Raw genomic sequence first — 15,474 nt, 5'->3', positions numbered from 1 at the left:
CTCTGGACTTTTGCCCATGTTTAACTGATCAGATTGCTTTAAAAACAATTAAAACTATATTGCAATTGTGAATATTGCTACAATGACTATCAGTGTGCACATATTTGTTCAAGTCCCTGTTTTCAATTATTTTGGGCATATACCTGGTAAAGAAATTGCTGGGTCCTATGGTAATTCTATATTTGGCTTTCTGAGAATCCATGAAACTATCCTCCACAGCAGTTGCACCATTTTACATTCCCAGCAACCATAAGTGACTGCTCCTATTTTTCCATTTCCTCTATAACACTTTTAATTTTCAGGTTTCTTCATAACTTCTTTTCTAGTGAGCAATGGAATATCATTGAGACATAAGAAGGAATGAAGTTTAGATGCATGTGACAACATGGATGAACTTTGAAGGTATCGTGCTGAGTAAAATAAACTAGACACAAATTGCCAAATATTGTATTAACTCACTAATATGAAATAACTAGAAAAAGAAAATTAATGAGTCAGGATCTAGAATATAGGTTAAGGAATGGGTTAAAGATAAGGAATATTAAGTTAAGGCTTAAATTGTACAAAATTTCTACTTGGGTATTGGAAAAGTTTTTAAAACATATCGGAACTGAAATATATATTTGAATGTGTATATATGTTACTAGAGTAAGAACACTTTAAAAAATCCATAGGGCTGTACAGTATAAAAAATGAACCCTAATGTAAACCATGAATGATAGTAAATAGCACAATAATTAAAAGTGCTTTCACCACTCTAACAAATGTGCCTATCTAGTTCAAGTCGTTAATAATAAGGTGGAATAGGGGAAGACTGTATTTTAAGCATGCTTTCCCTTTAAGTGCACATCTTCTTAAACAAACAAACCAATAAATACATAATATCAATATATAAATCTATCTCTCTCTCTCTCTATCGATCTACTTATCTAGGCATAATTATCCTCATGTAACTACTTCAATATAAATGAAAATTGTTAAATAGGAACTAATCAGTGGCTGACTTACAGATCAGGCAACTATTTAAAGATGCAGAACCATCTTTAAACCAGGCCAGATTTTTCTCTTCCTCATTCAACTGACTGTAAGGAACTCTGATTTGGGAAAGAGAAGGTTATGTGGCAGGATGGGGGCCATGGGCATGTGGGCCACTTCCTCATGTACCTTACTTGTGCCTTCAGGACCTACTCAAGCCCTATGTCTAATACACCATTTCCATTTTATGATGGAGTACTGCTGTGCATGCCCAGCTTTATGATTTGGTGGGTCAGAAAACACCCAGAAAATGATAGGCAACTGAGGCCTCATGGTAACTTGGTGGCCCATGGTTAAGCATTCAGTCTCTACTAAGGCCTAGTAGCAGGCTAAAAGTGGTTTCTCAAAAGGAAAGTAGTTTTTTGCAGTGGATGGTAAGTCTCTGCTCCAAAATCCTAAGGGTCTGTGTTGTGCTTCTCCTATGAGGCCAGCCAGAGGCTCCAGACAGCATTCTTATTTGCCATAAAAAACACCATTGGATCTGCTGGATCACATGGCCCAAGTGACAGAGCAACTTGTAAAGTAGCCTGGACTTATTTCAGAGCCTCCTCTTGTTCCAATCCCCACTAAAATGTAGCCACTTTTCTGGTCATTTGGTAAATGGACCAGAGAGTACACCCAAATGAGGAATATGTCGTCTCCAAAATCCAAAGAAGTCAACAAGGCATTGTGCCTTTTTTTTTTGGTTGGAGGAGGGGCCAAATGCAACAGCTTATCCTTCACCTTAGGAAATATATCTCAACATGCACTGCACCACGGTACACCTTGATATTTCACTGAGGTGGAAGACCCCTACATTTTTGTGGAATTTCTCTCCCATCCCCTGGCCCACAAATGCTTTACCAATAAGTCTAGAGAAGTTGCTACTTCTTGCTCATGAGATCCAATCAGCATGATATCATCAATAAAATGAACCATAGTGATGTCTTGGAGAAAGAAATGATCAAGGTCCCTGTGGACAAGATGGTGACAAAAGGTTGGAGAGGTGACATACCCCTGAGGCAGGCAGTACAGTGAATGTATACTGCTGGCCTTGCCAGCTGAGTGCAAACTGTTTCTGGTAGTCGTTACTGACAGTTATTGAGAAAAAACATTTGCCAAATCAATAACTACATATAAGGTAGCAGGTGATGTGTTGATTTGTTCAAGCAATGATACCACATCTGAAAGAGCAGCTGCAAATTGAATCACCACCTGGTTAAGTTTATAATACTGCAATGTCATCCTCCAAGTCCCATCTGCTTTCTGCACAGGTAATAGGAGAGTTGAGTGAGGGATGTGGTGGGAAATACCAGCCCACATACTTCAAGTCCTTAAGAGTAGCAAAGATCCCTGAAATACCTTCAGAAATACTTCTGAGTCACTATTTCACTAGATAGGGGCAGTCCTAGTGGCTTCCACTTGGCCTTTCCTACCATAATAGCCCCATTCCATGAGTCAGGGTACCAACATGGGGATTCTTCCAGTTGCTGAATATGTTGTTTCCAATTATGCTTTCTGGAGCCAGGGAAATGACCACAGAATGGGTCTAGGGACCCTCTGGACCCATCTTGAGACAATCCTTAGCTAAAACTCCATCAATCACCTGACCTTCATAAACCCATACTCTGACTTGTTGAGCAGAATGATGCTTTGTGTCTCCTGGAATTAGCATCACTTCTGAGCCAGTGTTCAGTAATCCCTGAAATATTTCATCATTTCCTTTTCCCCAGTGCAGTCACCCTGGTAAAATACAGGGAAAGCTGGGAGGGATATTAACTGTAAATTTTGGGCAGTGTAAAATTGTCCTACCCCAAGGATACCTGGCCCTCTCCTCATTCAAGGGGCTCTGGGTCTGTGAACTGTCTCAAGTCTTGGAATTGATTAAGGGCTATGACTCTCTGTTTTTGTAATTCAAGTTAGATTTCTGTCATTCACTCTATAATTCTTCTGCATATACAGCTCAAACAAGAATTTAGTATATTGCCCATCTATTTTACTTCTAGGTACCCCATGATCTACTAGCCAACACCAGAAGTCTCTGCAAGTCAAATTATTTTGACAGCTGTTTTGATTCTGCTGTCCATTATGGTGGTCATGCCCACCTTGTCTATGATGATTATTGTCACCACATGGCTTCTGCCAATTCGGGATCTGATTATTTCCATTGTGTTTAAGGATTCCTGCTTAGTGACACCAGTTCCCACAGTAGTATCTGACATACAGGGAAGGGCAACTACAGAGTATTTCAGGGATGATGGAGGTAGTCTCATGAATTTATTTCTTAAGTTTCTGGTGAAAGATGTGTCCTGTGGAGATTCCTGCGGTGTGTGTGTAGGTCTTCCATGATAAAATTCACTCTAGCATTCCAATCTCTCTAAGCCCCTGTATCTACTCATCTACATTATGCCAGGGCAGTTCTGGCAATTCAACCTAAGGTAATGTTGGCCATTTTTTGTTCCATGTTTTAGCCAACCATCCAAATAAACTGTTAATGCCCTTTCTAATCTGTCAAGGTGTAACATTGAATGCAGAATCTCTGCTTAGTGGGCCCATATCAATAAATTCAGCTTGATTCAACTTTATATTCCTTCTCACACATATTTCCCTGATTTCTGTCTATATAGATTGGGAAACTCATACAGTACTTCTGGAGTATAGTATACCTCCTCATGGGGCCGCTTTGTACTTCATGTTTTGGAGCCTCTTGGGACTTTAGTCCATTTATAGGTTTTAAACAAAAGAGATGTGTTGGGTGTTGGTCGTGAAAAGAAATAGAAGTGTCTTTCAAGTCAATAACCTCAGTGCATTCCATTGCAGTGTCATCTGGTGAAACAGGATTAGTCATTCCACACAGAGTAGTGAGAGATGTTTCCCCAGGGGATGTGGTTACAGGGTAAGCAGGTAGTGAACGATTACTCTTGTTAGATGGAAGTTGGATGACAGACTCCTCTGAGGAGACTAGAGGCTGGCAAGCTCTTTTCTCAAGGCTGGCTGGAGACTGGAATATGCTTTTCTCAGTGTTGTCCATTATAGCTCTATCTAGCAAAGGTCTAGATGTTTCCAGGGATTTTGTCTCCCCATTGCCATCATCATTAAGCCATACATCACCATCCCACATTCAGCATCCCATTCATTCTTTTCAAGCAAAGCCCTAACTTTAACAGCAAACTCCCAGCAAGGTAGAGATTTTATTTACATTGAAATTCTGCTACTTGCTTTATGTCTGGTTTTCAGAGATCTCAAGTCAGCGACCACAAGAAATAAAATTTTCTTCAGGGCACACATGGAAGCTTTTATATTATTCATCTGGTATTAATGTTTCAAATTTGAAGCCTTCACCTCATACCTTTCCCTCATCACTGTATCCAGTACGTCTAACAACAATCAGCCAACTCTTAATTCCACAAAATTCCATACTGATATAAAAAAATAGTATCAACCAGATCCTTGCCTTGCATAAGTATACTATTAACAGAATATTTCTTTTGCCAACTCACCCCATGGACTGTCAGTGCCATCTTGATTTTGGAAACAGAGTGATTAATGCCTCTGAGTCTAGTCAGAGTAGAAAATCAATTGCAAAACCCCATTTTTAAGATTCTGTTTCTCAAGAACTACTTCTGGTACCAAGCTGTGTTAGTTAGAGTTCTCTAGAGAAATAGAACCCACAGGAAAGATGTGTAAATATGAGATTTATAAAGTTATCTCAAGCAACTGTAGTAACAGAAGAATAAAAAATCCATAGTGCAACTGTGAAGCTGGCAGCCCTGAATGAACATCACAGGAGAGGCTCACTGGATGAAACAGTGAAAGAATCTATCTTCTTCCTTAAATGCCTTCAAGTAATTAGATTATCTCATTGTAGGAGACATGCTTTAGTTGATTGCAGATGTAACCAGCCACAGATGCAATCAACTGACTGATGATTTAATCAACCAGCCACAAAATATCCTTGCAGCAAGAGTCAGGGCAGGCGGGCCGCGGTGGCTCAGCGGGCAAAGTGCTTGCCTGCTATGCCGGAGGACCTCGGTTCGATTCCCGGCCCCAGCCCATGTAACAAAAACGGAGAAACAGAATACAATAAAACAAGAAAATGTTTAAAGATGTTTCCCTTTCTTCCTTCCTTCCTTCCTTCTCTCTGTCTTTCCTTTAAAAAAAAAAAAAAAAAAAAAAAAAAAAAGAGTCAGGGCAGTACTAGCCTAACCAGACAATTGGGCATAAATATCTGGCCAAATTGACATCAGTACCTAACCATCACATGCCACGTCTTTGTAAAATAACTTTTATTTCATGATATTTTTATTAAAGAATTTATTTTGGCCGCACGGCGCCCACGCCCCGCAGCAGCCGACCCGCCCGCCCTCCTCTCCCCTCCCCTCTTCCCCCTCCTGCTCCAGCGGCTCTCCAACCACCACGGTGCCCTCTTCCACCTTCACCGGCTCCTCCGCCATCAGCCTCGACAGCCTTGCCACCCTCACCTTTCCTCCTCCAGAACAGCTACTGGGAGAGTGGAGACAATACAGAGCAGCTCCTGGAGCCACAACGGAGATCAAAGGGACGGCGTATCCCATCCTGGAACGGCTGACTGTCTGGGAGAACCAGCTCCGGTGAGATCACCAAGGGGCGCAGGTTTTCCTGGGCGGGACGGCAAGCGGCCAGAGACCCTCCCTTCCTCCTTCCCAGGCCAGCTGGCAGAATTGGGCAGGCGGTCCCCTTGGGCCACGGCGGCTGGCACCCCCACCACGCGACGCCCCCTGCACCAACTGAGAGAGTTGGGTCGAAAATCCCCAGACTGCGGAGAACGGTGACAAGGGGGTCCCTTCCAAACACGTGACTCCCCGGTCCGCCTGGGAACAATGCACTCTCCCGGGCTGCACAGCTGGCACCCTTCCGCCACACTTGGCGCCCCGGGCCGACTAGGAAATTCGGTTGGGCGCTCTCCTGTGCTGCAGTGGCCGGCGACCCTCCCCGTGTTTGGACCCCTGGGCCGGCTGGCACTCTTCCAAGACGCTTTGGCTGCCAAACCTCCCCTACGGCGAGAGTTTTCCAGAGTTGAAGGACTCACAGCAACTTTTACTGGTGGAGCCTGTAGAAAAACGTGTGCCATGAGCGCCACCTACTGGGCAGGATAAGAAAAACAGAACCCAGAGATTTCACAGAAAAATTTTTCAACCTGTGGGGTCCAACACCCAGGGAAATCTGACTAAATGCCCAGATGCCAGCAGAAGATAACGGATCACACTCAGAAAATTGAAAATATGGCCCAGTCAAAGGAACAAACCAATAGTTCAAATGAGATACAGGAGCTGAAACAACTAATGCTGAATATACGAACAGAAATGGAAAACCTCTTCAAAAACGAAATCGATAAATTGAGGGAGGACATGAAGAAGACATGGGCTGAACATAAAGAAGAAATAGAAAAACTGAAAAAACAAATCACAGAGCTTATGGAAGTGAAGGATAAAGTAGAAAAGATGGAAAAAACAATGGATACCTACAATGATAGATTTAAAGAGACAGAAGATAGAATTAGTGATTTGGAGGATGGAACATCTGAATTCCAAAAAGAAACAGAAACTATCCGGAAAAGAATGGAAAAATTCGAACAGGGTATCAGGGAACTGAATGACAATATGAACCGCACAAATATACGTGTTATGGGTGTCCCAGAAGGAGAAGAGAAGGGAAAAGGAGGAGAAAAACTAATGGAAGAAATTATCACTGAAAATTTCCCAACTCTTATGAAAGACCTAAAATTACAGATCCAAGAAGTGCAGCATATCCCAAAGAGATTAGACCCAAATAGGCATTCCCCAAGACACTTATTAGTTAGAATGTCAGAGGTCAAAGAGAAAGAGAGGATCTTGAAAGCAGCAAGAGAAAAACAATCCATCACATACAAGGGAAACCCAATAAGACTATGTGTAGATTTCTCAGCAGAGACCATGGAAGCTAGAAGACAGTGGGATGATATATTTAAGTTACTAAAAGAGAAAAACTGCCAGCCAAGACTCCTATATCCAGCAAAATTGTCCTTCAAAAATGAGGGAGAAATTAAAACATTCTCAGACAAAAAGTCACTGAGAGAATTTGTGACCAAGAGACCAGCTCTGCAAGAAATACTAAAGGGAGCACTAGAGTCAGATACAAAAAGACAGAAGAGAGAGACATGGAGAAGAGTGTAGAAAGAAGGAAAGTCAGATATGATATATATAATATAAAAGGCAAAACGGTAGAGGAAAATATTATCCAAACAGTAATAACTCTAAATGTTAATGGACTGAATTCCCCAATCAAAAGACAAAGACTGGCAGAATGGATTAAAAAACAGGATCCTTCTATATGCTGTCTACAGGAAACACATCTTAGACCCAAAGATAAATATAGGTTGAAAGTGAAAGGTTGGGAAAAGATATTTCATGCAAATAACAACCAGAAAAGAGCAGGAGTGGCTACACTAATATCCAACAAATTAGACTTCAAATGTAAAGCAGTTAAAAGAGACAAAGAAGGACACTATATACTAATAAAAGGAACAATTAAACAAGAAGACATAACAATCATAAATATTTATGCACCGAACCAGAATGCCCCAAAATGCGTGAGGAATACACTGCAAACACTGAAAAGGGAAATAGACTCATATACCATAATAGTTGGAGACTTCAATTCACCACTCACATCAATGGACAGAACATCTAAACAGAGGATCAATAAAGAAATAGAGAATCTGAATATTACTATAAATGAGCTAGACTTAACAGACATTTATAGGACATTACATCCCACAACAGCAGGATACACCTTTTTTTCAAGTGCTCATGGATCATTCTCAAAAATAGAACATATGCTAGGTCACAAAGCAAGTGTTAACAAATTTAAAAAGATTGAAATCATACACAACACTTTCTCGGATCATAAAGGAATAAAGTTGGAAATTAATAATAGGTGGAGTACCAGAAAATTCACAAATACATGGAGGCTCAACAACACTCTCTTAAACAACAAGTTGGTCAAAGAAGAAATTGCAAGAGAAATTAGTAAATACCTCGAGGTGAATGAAAATGAAAACACAACATATCAAAACTTATGGGATGCAGCAAAGGCAGTGCTAAGAGGGAAATTTATTGCCCTAAATGCCTTTATCAGAAAAGAAGAAAAGGCAAAAATGCAGGAATTAACTGTCCACTTGGAAGAACTGGAGAAAGAACAGCAAACTAATCCCAAAGCAAGCAAAAGGAAAGAAATAACAAAGATTAGAGCAGAAATAAATGAAATTGAAAACATGAAAACAATAGAGAAAATCAATAAGACCAGAAGTTGGTTCTATGAGAAAATCAACAAGATTGATGGGCCCTTAGCAAGATTGACAAAAAGAAGAAGAGATAGGATGCAAATAAATAAGATCAGAAATGGAAGAGGAGACATAACTACTGACCTCACAGAAATAAAGGAGGTAATAACAGGATACTATGACCAACTTTACACTAATAAATACAACAATTTAGATGAAATGGATGGGTTCCTGGAAAGACATGAACAACCAACTTTGACTCAAGAAGAAATAGATGACCTCAACAAACCAATCACAAGTAAAGAGATTGAATTAGTCATTCAAAAGCTCCCTAAAAAGAAAAGTCCAGGACCAGACGGCTTCACATGTGAATTCTATCAAACATTCCAGAAAGAATTAGTACCAACTCTCCTCAAACTCTTCAAAATAATCGAAGTGGAGGGAAAACTACCTACTTCATTCTATGAAGCCAACATCACCCTCATACCAAAACCAGGCAAAGATATTACAAAAAAAGAAAACTACAGACCAATCTCTCTAATGAATATAGATGCAAAAATCCTCAATAAAATTCTAGCAAATCATATCCAACAACACATTAAAAGAATTATACATCATGACCAAGTAAGATTCATCCCAGGTATGCAAGGATGGTTCAACATAAGAAAATCAATTAATGTAATGCACCACATCAACAAATCAAAGCAGAAAAATCACATGATCATCTCAATTGATGCAGAGAAGGCATTTGACAAGATTCAACATCCTTTCCTGTTGAAAACACTTCAAAAGATAGGAATACAAGGGAACTTCCTTAAAATGATAGAGGGAATATATGAAAAACCCACAGCTAATATCATCCTCAATGGGGAAAAATTGAAAACTTTCCCCCTAAGATCAGGAACAAGACAAGGATGCCCACTATCACCACTATTATTCAACATTGTGTTGGAGGTTCTAGCCAAAGCAATTAGACAAGAAAAAGAAATACAAGGCATCAAAATTGGAAAGGAAGAAGTAAAACTATCACTGTTTGCAGACGATATGATACTATATGTCAAAAACCCGGAAAAATCCACAACAAAACTACTAGAGCTAATAAATGAGTACAGCAAAGTAGCAGGTTACAAGATCAACATTCAAAAATCTGTAGCTTTTCTATACACTAGTAATGAACAAGCTGAGGGGGAAATCAAAAAACGAATCCCATTTACAATCGCAACTAAAAGAATAAAATACCTAGGAATAAATTTAACCAAAGAGACAAAAAACCTATATAAAGAAAACTACAAAAAACTGTTAAAAGAAATCACAGAAGACCTAAATAGATGGAAGGGCATACCGTGTTCATGGATTGGAAGACTAAATATAATTAAGATGTCAATCCTACCTAAACTGATCTACAGATTCAATGCAATACCAATCAAAATCCCAACAACTTATTTTTCAGAATTAGAAAACCCAATAAGCAAATTTATCTGGAAGGGCAGGTTGCCCCGAATTGCTAAAAACATCTTGAGGAAAAAAAACGAAGCTGGAGGTCTCGCGCTGCCTGACTTTAAGGCATATTATGAAGCCACAGTGGTCAAAACAGCATGGTATTGGCATAAAGATAGATATATCGACCAATGGAATCGAATAGAGTGTTCAGATATAGACCCTCTCATCTATGGACATTTGATCTTTGATAAGGCAGTCAAGCCGATTCACCTGGGACAGAACAGTCTCTTCAATAAATGGTGCCTAGAGAACTGGATATCCTTATGTAAAAGAATGAAAGAAAACCCGCATCTCACACCTTATACAAAAGGTAACTCAAAATGGATCAAAGATCTAAACATTAGGTCTAAGATCACAAAACAGTTAGAGGAAAATGTAGGGAGATATCTTATGAATCTTACAACTGGAGGTGGTTTTATGGACCTTAAACGTAAAGCAAGAGCACTGAAGAAGGAAATAAATAAATGGGAACTCCTCAAAATTAAACACTTTTGTGCATCAAAGAACTTCATCAAGAAAGTAGAAAGACAGCCTACACAATGGGAGATAATATTTGGAAATGACATATCAGATAAAGGTCTAGTATCCAGAATATATAAAGAGATTGTTCAACTCAACAACAAAAAGACAGCCAACCCAATTACAAAATGGGAAAAAGACTTGAACAGACACCTACCAGAAGAGGAAATACGGATGGCTAAGAGGCACATGAAGAGATGCTCAATGTCCCTGGCCATTAGAGAAATGCAAATGAAAGCCACAATGAGATATCATCTCACACCCACCAGAATGGCCATTATCAACAAAACAGAAAATGACAAGTGCTGGAGAGGATGCGGAGAAAGAGGCACACTTATCCACTGTTGGTGGGAATGTCAAAGGGTGCAACCACTGTGGAAGGCAGTTTGGCGGTTCCTCAAAAAGCTGAATATAGAATTGCCATATGACCCAGCAATACCATTGCTAGGTATCTACTCAAAGGACTTAAGGGCAAAGACACAAACGGACATTTGCACACCAATGTTTATAGTAGCATTATTTACAATTGCAAAGAGATGGAAACAGCCAAAATGTCCATCAACAGAAGAATGGCTAAATAAACTGTGGTATATACATATGATGGAATATTATGCAGCTTTAAGACAAGATAAACTTATGAAGCATGTAATAACATGGATGGACCTAGAGAATATTATGCTGAGTGAGTCCAGCCAAAAACTAAAGGACAAATACTGTATGGTCCCAATGATGTGAACGGACATTCGAGAATAAACTTGAAATATGTCATTGGTAACAGAGTCCAGCAGGAGTTAGAAACAGGGTAAGATAATGGATAATTGGAGCGGAAGGGATACAGACTGTGCAACAAGACTAGATACAAAAACTCAAAAATGGACAGCACAATAATACCTAATTGTAAAGTAATCATGTTAAATCACTGAATGAAGCTGCATCTGAGCTATAGGGTTTTTTTTTTACTATTATTACTACTTTTATTTCTTTTCTCTATATTAACATTTTATATCTTTTTCTGTTGTGTTGCTAGTTCCTCTAAACCGATGCAAATGTACTAAGAAACGATGATCATGCATCTATGTTATGATGTTAAGAATTACTGAGTGCATATGTAGAACGGTATGATTTCTAAATGCTGTGTTAATTTCTTTTTTTTTTCCTTTCTTTCTGTTAATAAAAAAATAAATAAATAAATAAATAAAAAATATATATATAAAAAAAGAATTTATTTTGAATTATTCCTTCCACCCTCTTTCAACAAATGTTAGTAAAAAGTGTCCTGTATATTTCAATATTCTAAAATTGATTTTTTCTGTATCTTATTTTAATAATCACATTCAGGAAAGACCATTTTAAATAAGTTATGTGTTACTTTTACTTTTTTTTTTTTTTTTTGGCATGGGCAGGAACAAGGAATCGAGAACTCTGCCCGCTGAACCACTGTGGCCCACCCTATGTGTTACATTTTATTGTATAAAATAAGAAATTGAATAATTATTATATAGAGGTAAGCCTGGTTCTGCTCTCTTAAGTAACTACATCTGGATTCGTGCAAATACAAATTTTCTCCTCCTCTGCTCCTATGTTCCAGTAAATTAAACACTAAGATTTATAGTGTTCTCTCCTCACATGTTCTTTGAAATTCTTCCATTCTTTACACACAAAATATTAATATCTGAAGTGATTTTATTGATTAAGCAACTTTTATGAATGGAGATTTGCTGGTTTGAATGTATTATGTACCATAGAAAAGCTGTGTTTTAATCCTGATTCCATCTTGTGGGAGCAACCATTTCTCTTAATCCTGATTCACTATTGTACTGTGGAACTTCTGATTAGATTCTCTCCATGGACATGTGACTTAACCATTTGTGGGTGTGATCTTTTGATTACATGGAGATGTGACTCCACCATTCCAAGTGGGTCTTGATTAGTTTACTGGAATCCTTTAAAAGAGGAAACATTTTGGAGAAACTTCAGTTCTAACAGAAATGTAGAAACAACAGAAACCTCAGAGCCAACAGAGGGATCAGATGTAGATCTTGGAGAACAGTTGCTTCAGAGAACAGAGACACTGATGTTTGGAGATGCTTGGAGCCCAGCAGACATCACCATGAGATGTTAATTAAGTCAGAACCTGTAGAGAGTCAAGGGAAGCCAGCCCCATAGAAAAAAAATGAGGAACCCCAACATGGACACAGACTGAAAGCAACGAGCCTAGGAGCAAGGGACTAGCAGATGCCAGTTATGTGACTACCCAGATGACAGAAGGGTTCCTGACCCATCGGCCTTTCTTGAGTGAAGGTAACCTGTTTTTGGTGCCTTAATTGGGACACTTTCATTCCTTAGAACTATAAATGTGTAACTTATAAAATCTCCCTTTTAAAAGCTGTTTTAGTTCTGGTATATCATATTCTGGCAGCTTACAAACTAATACAGAGGTAAAATTTATTTTCTTATCTGGATCCCAGCATTGGTGCATGAATACAAAGTCTTTTACATTCAGTAAAATTGATAAATTACCATGGATAAATTTCATTTTATTTTGGACAAATTACAGATAGATTCTTGGTTGCTTAAAATAAAACAGTGATTATGATTTAAGGGGGTGAAAATGAAAGCTATATTTTGGTAACTTTTTTCAGAAAGTAGATATATTGCAGAATAATTACAAATAGCTTGTTTTAACACCCAAAGAAGCAAATGATTTTAAAAAGTATTAATTAAAGAAAGTGTATCCTAAGCCATCTTCCCAAAACACATTGTGATGATAAGATTTTTAAAATAGAGTTGGAAATGTAAGCCATTTTATTAATTTTTGAAGGACTGGTATGCAGAATATAAAATGATTTTCAATATCCAATAATAAAATTCCCAATCTAAAAAAAAAAGCCACATACCTGAAAAGACACTTTTCTAAAAAGATATTTGGAAGGCAAATCAGCATATTAAAAGATACTCACCATTATTAATAATTAGGGAAATGCAAATTAAATCCACAGTAACATACTACTAAACACACTACAGAATGTTTAAAATAAAAAAATTGGCCATACCTAATGTTAGAAAGGATATGGAGCCAAAAGAATTCTCATATACTGCTAGTAGCGATGTGAAATGGTATAACCACTTTGGAAAATGATTGGTGGTTTCATAAAATGTTAAACATATACCTACAATATGACTTGAACATTCACTTTTAGGTATTAAGGATTTGTACGCAAATTTTCATTGCAAGTTTTTTTTTTAATAGCCCCAGATTGAGACTAATGAAAATATCCATCAACAGGCCAAATTTGGTATCACGGAATAATTGACTATATACTCATGGAATCTTGATACACAGCCATGGGGGAAATATCAAAATAATTATTCTAACTGATAAAAGCCAAACAAAAAGTTTATATGCTGTATGATTCTATTTATACAAAATTATATAAAATGAAACCTAATCTATAAAGACAAAAAACAAACCAGTGATTTTTGCAGGGACATGACGGGGAGGGAAGAAACAGGCTGCCTTCTTTTTAGAAATAGTGGATGCCAAAGGCAAAATAATGTTAACCCAGAGTTCATTTTATGCAACAGTCATTCAAAATAAAGACATTTTCAAATGTTTCAATGCTGAGAGATTTTGCATTCAGTTTTTTTGTGGATCTTTGATGTATAATTTACATATGATATATTGCACATATTTAATATGTGCGTTTTGATGAGTTTTGATATATATATAAAACATTGTCACTTTCAAGATAATCAACATTTCTGCATTCCCAGAATTTTCCTTGTGCCCCTTTATAATCCTTCTACTCTCAGTCCCTCTCCTCTTCTCTCCCTTTGGGTCCACACAAAAATCATGGTTTGCCTTTTGTCTTTACAGATTATGTTGCATTTTCTACAAAATTTTTAAAATTCATGTACTATAACTTTTAGCTATAGACTCTCCATTTGACTTTTTTGTTGTCATGCCCATACATCTTCAGAAACTTTTATCATAACTCATTATACTTATCTTTTACATTAAGTCTTTTTGTGTATGTATGTGTGTGTGTGTGTATAAAGTAATAAAGTCTTTGTCTGCAAACTCCAATATCTAGTAGATCTTGGCATCCATTTCTATTTACTGTTTTATTTTCCTTTTTATTTTATTTATGGATCATATTTCTGGCCTTTTTGCATATCTTACAATTTTAAAAAATTATGTGGCCATTTGTAATTCCAAGTATATGGATTTGTGGGGAATGTGGGTTAAGGTTTTATTCCTAAAATGCTGTTGATTTTTGTTGTAACATGTCTACATAAAGCCATAATAGTATATAATCTCAAATCTTAATATGTATTTAGGCCTTTATAAATGTTCCAGAATCACAAAGAGCTTTTAAAATTTTATTTCTAACCATAAGTGAGGTCTGCCATAATTTGTTATCACCATAGACAAGGTTAAGTAAAGTAGTGACAATTGTCTTTAGGAATCTACCAGGAACCAGGGAGTATGTTAAGTTTCTTTTTAATCCCTCTACCAAGGTCTTCACTCAGGGACGAAGTACAAATAATGCATGTCTAGATTTCTTGTGTCCTCAAAATCTCTCCTACTTTTTCAACTGTTTTATTGGCATAGCAATGGTGGATTTAGAACAGTGTTTCTAAATGCAGGGTGGTTTTTTGCTTCCCATGGAATATTTGACATCATCTAGAGACATACTTAATTAGCATGACTGGAGGAATACAGGTTCTATTGATGTGTATGTTTAGAGGCTGCTAAACGTCCTACAGTGCACAGGACAGCCCCCATAGAGCAAAAATTACTCCGTCAAAAATGTCAAAAGTGTCAAGATTAAGAAACTCTGGCTTAGAAGTTAAAGAGTTCTGTAAGATTCAAACTGGGAAGGAAAGGCCCATGCCCCTCTGAGTATACACACTGCAGATCTGTATTAGTGGTGTTTGGAGACTCAACTTGTCCTTTAGATGTGGGGAAATCTTACTCCTTCCCAAGGGAATGACTTTTAATAAGTCTCTAAACTTCAACGATTCCCTTATTTTCTCTTTTATCTGAGTCTTAGCTAAGTTTGGAGGAGAGTAAAACTGGCAGTACAAACATGCTCAAGCATTGTTTTCTGTCTTCCATTGAAGTTTGTAGTTAAGTT

At 37.8% G+C, this 15,474-nt stretch overlaps 1 long non-coding RNA gene across 1 annotated transcript in view; it reads left to right on the top strand.

Annotated features, from left to right (window-relative positions):
* Nucleotides 1-15,474, top strand: part of LOC143654807 (uncharacterized) — a 182,633-nt gene that overhangs the window by 35,336 nt on the left and 131,823 nt on the right. Inside the window, exon 2 of the long non-coding RNA XR_013161975.1 lies at nt 327-402. This is a non-coding gene — a long non-coding RNA (uncharacterized LOC143654807). The remainder of the gene's footprint in view (nt 1-326; nt 403-15,474) is intronic.

This window comes from Tamandua tetradactyla, chromosome 14 (genome assembly GCF_023851605.1).
Source record: "Tamandua tetradactyla isolate mTamTet1 chromosome 14, mTamTet1.pri, whole genome shotgun sequence".
NCBI classification, from domain to species: Eukaryota; Metazoa; Chordata; class Mammalia; order Pilosa; family Myrmecophagidae; genus Tamandua; species Tamandua tetradactyla.
This window is presented reverse-complemented; position numbering and strand designations above follow the sequence as displayed.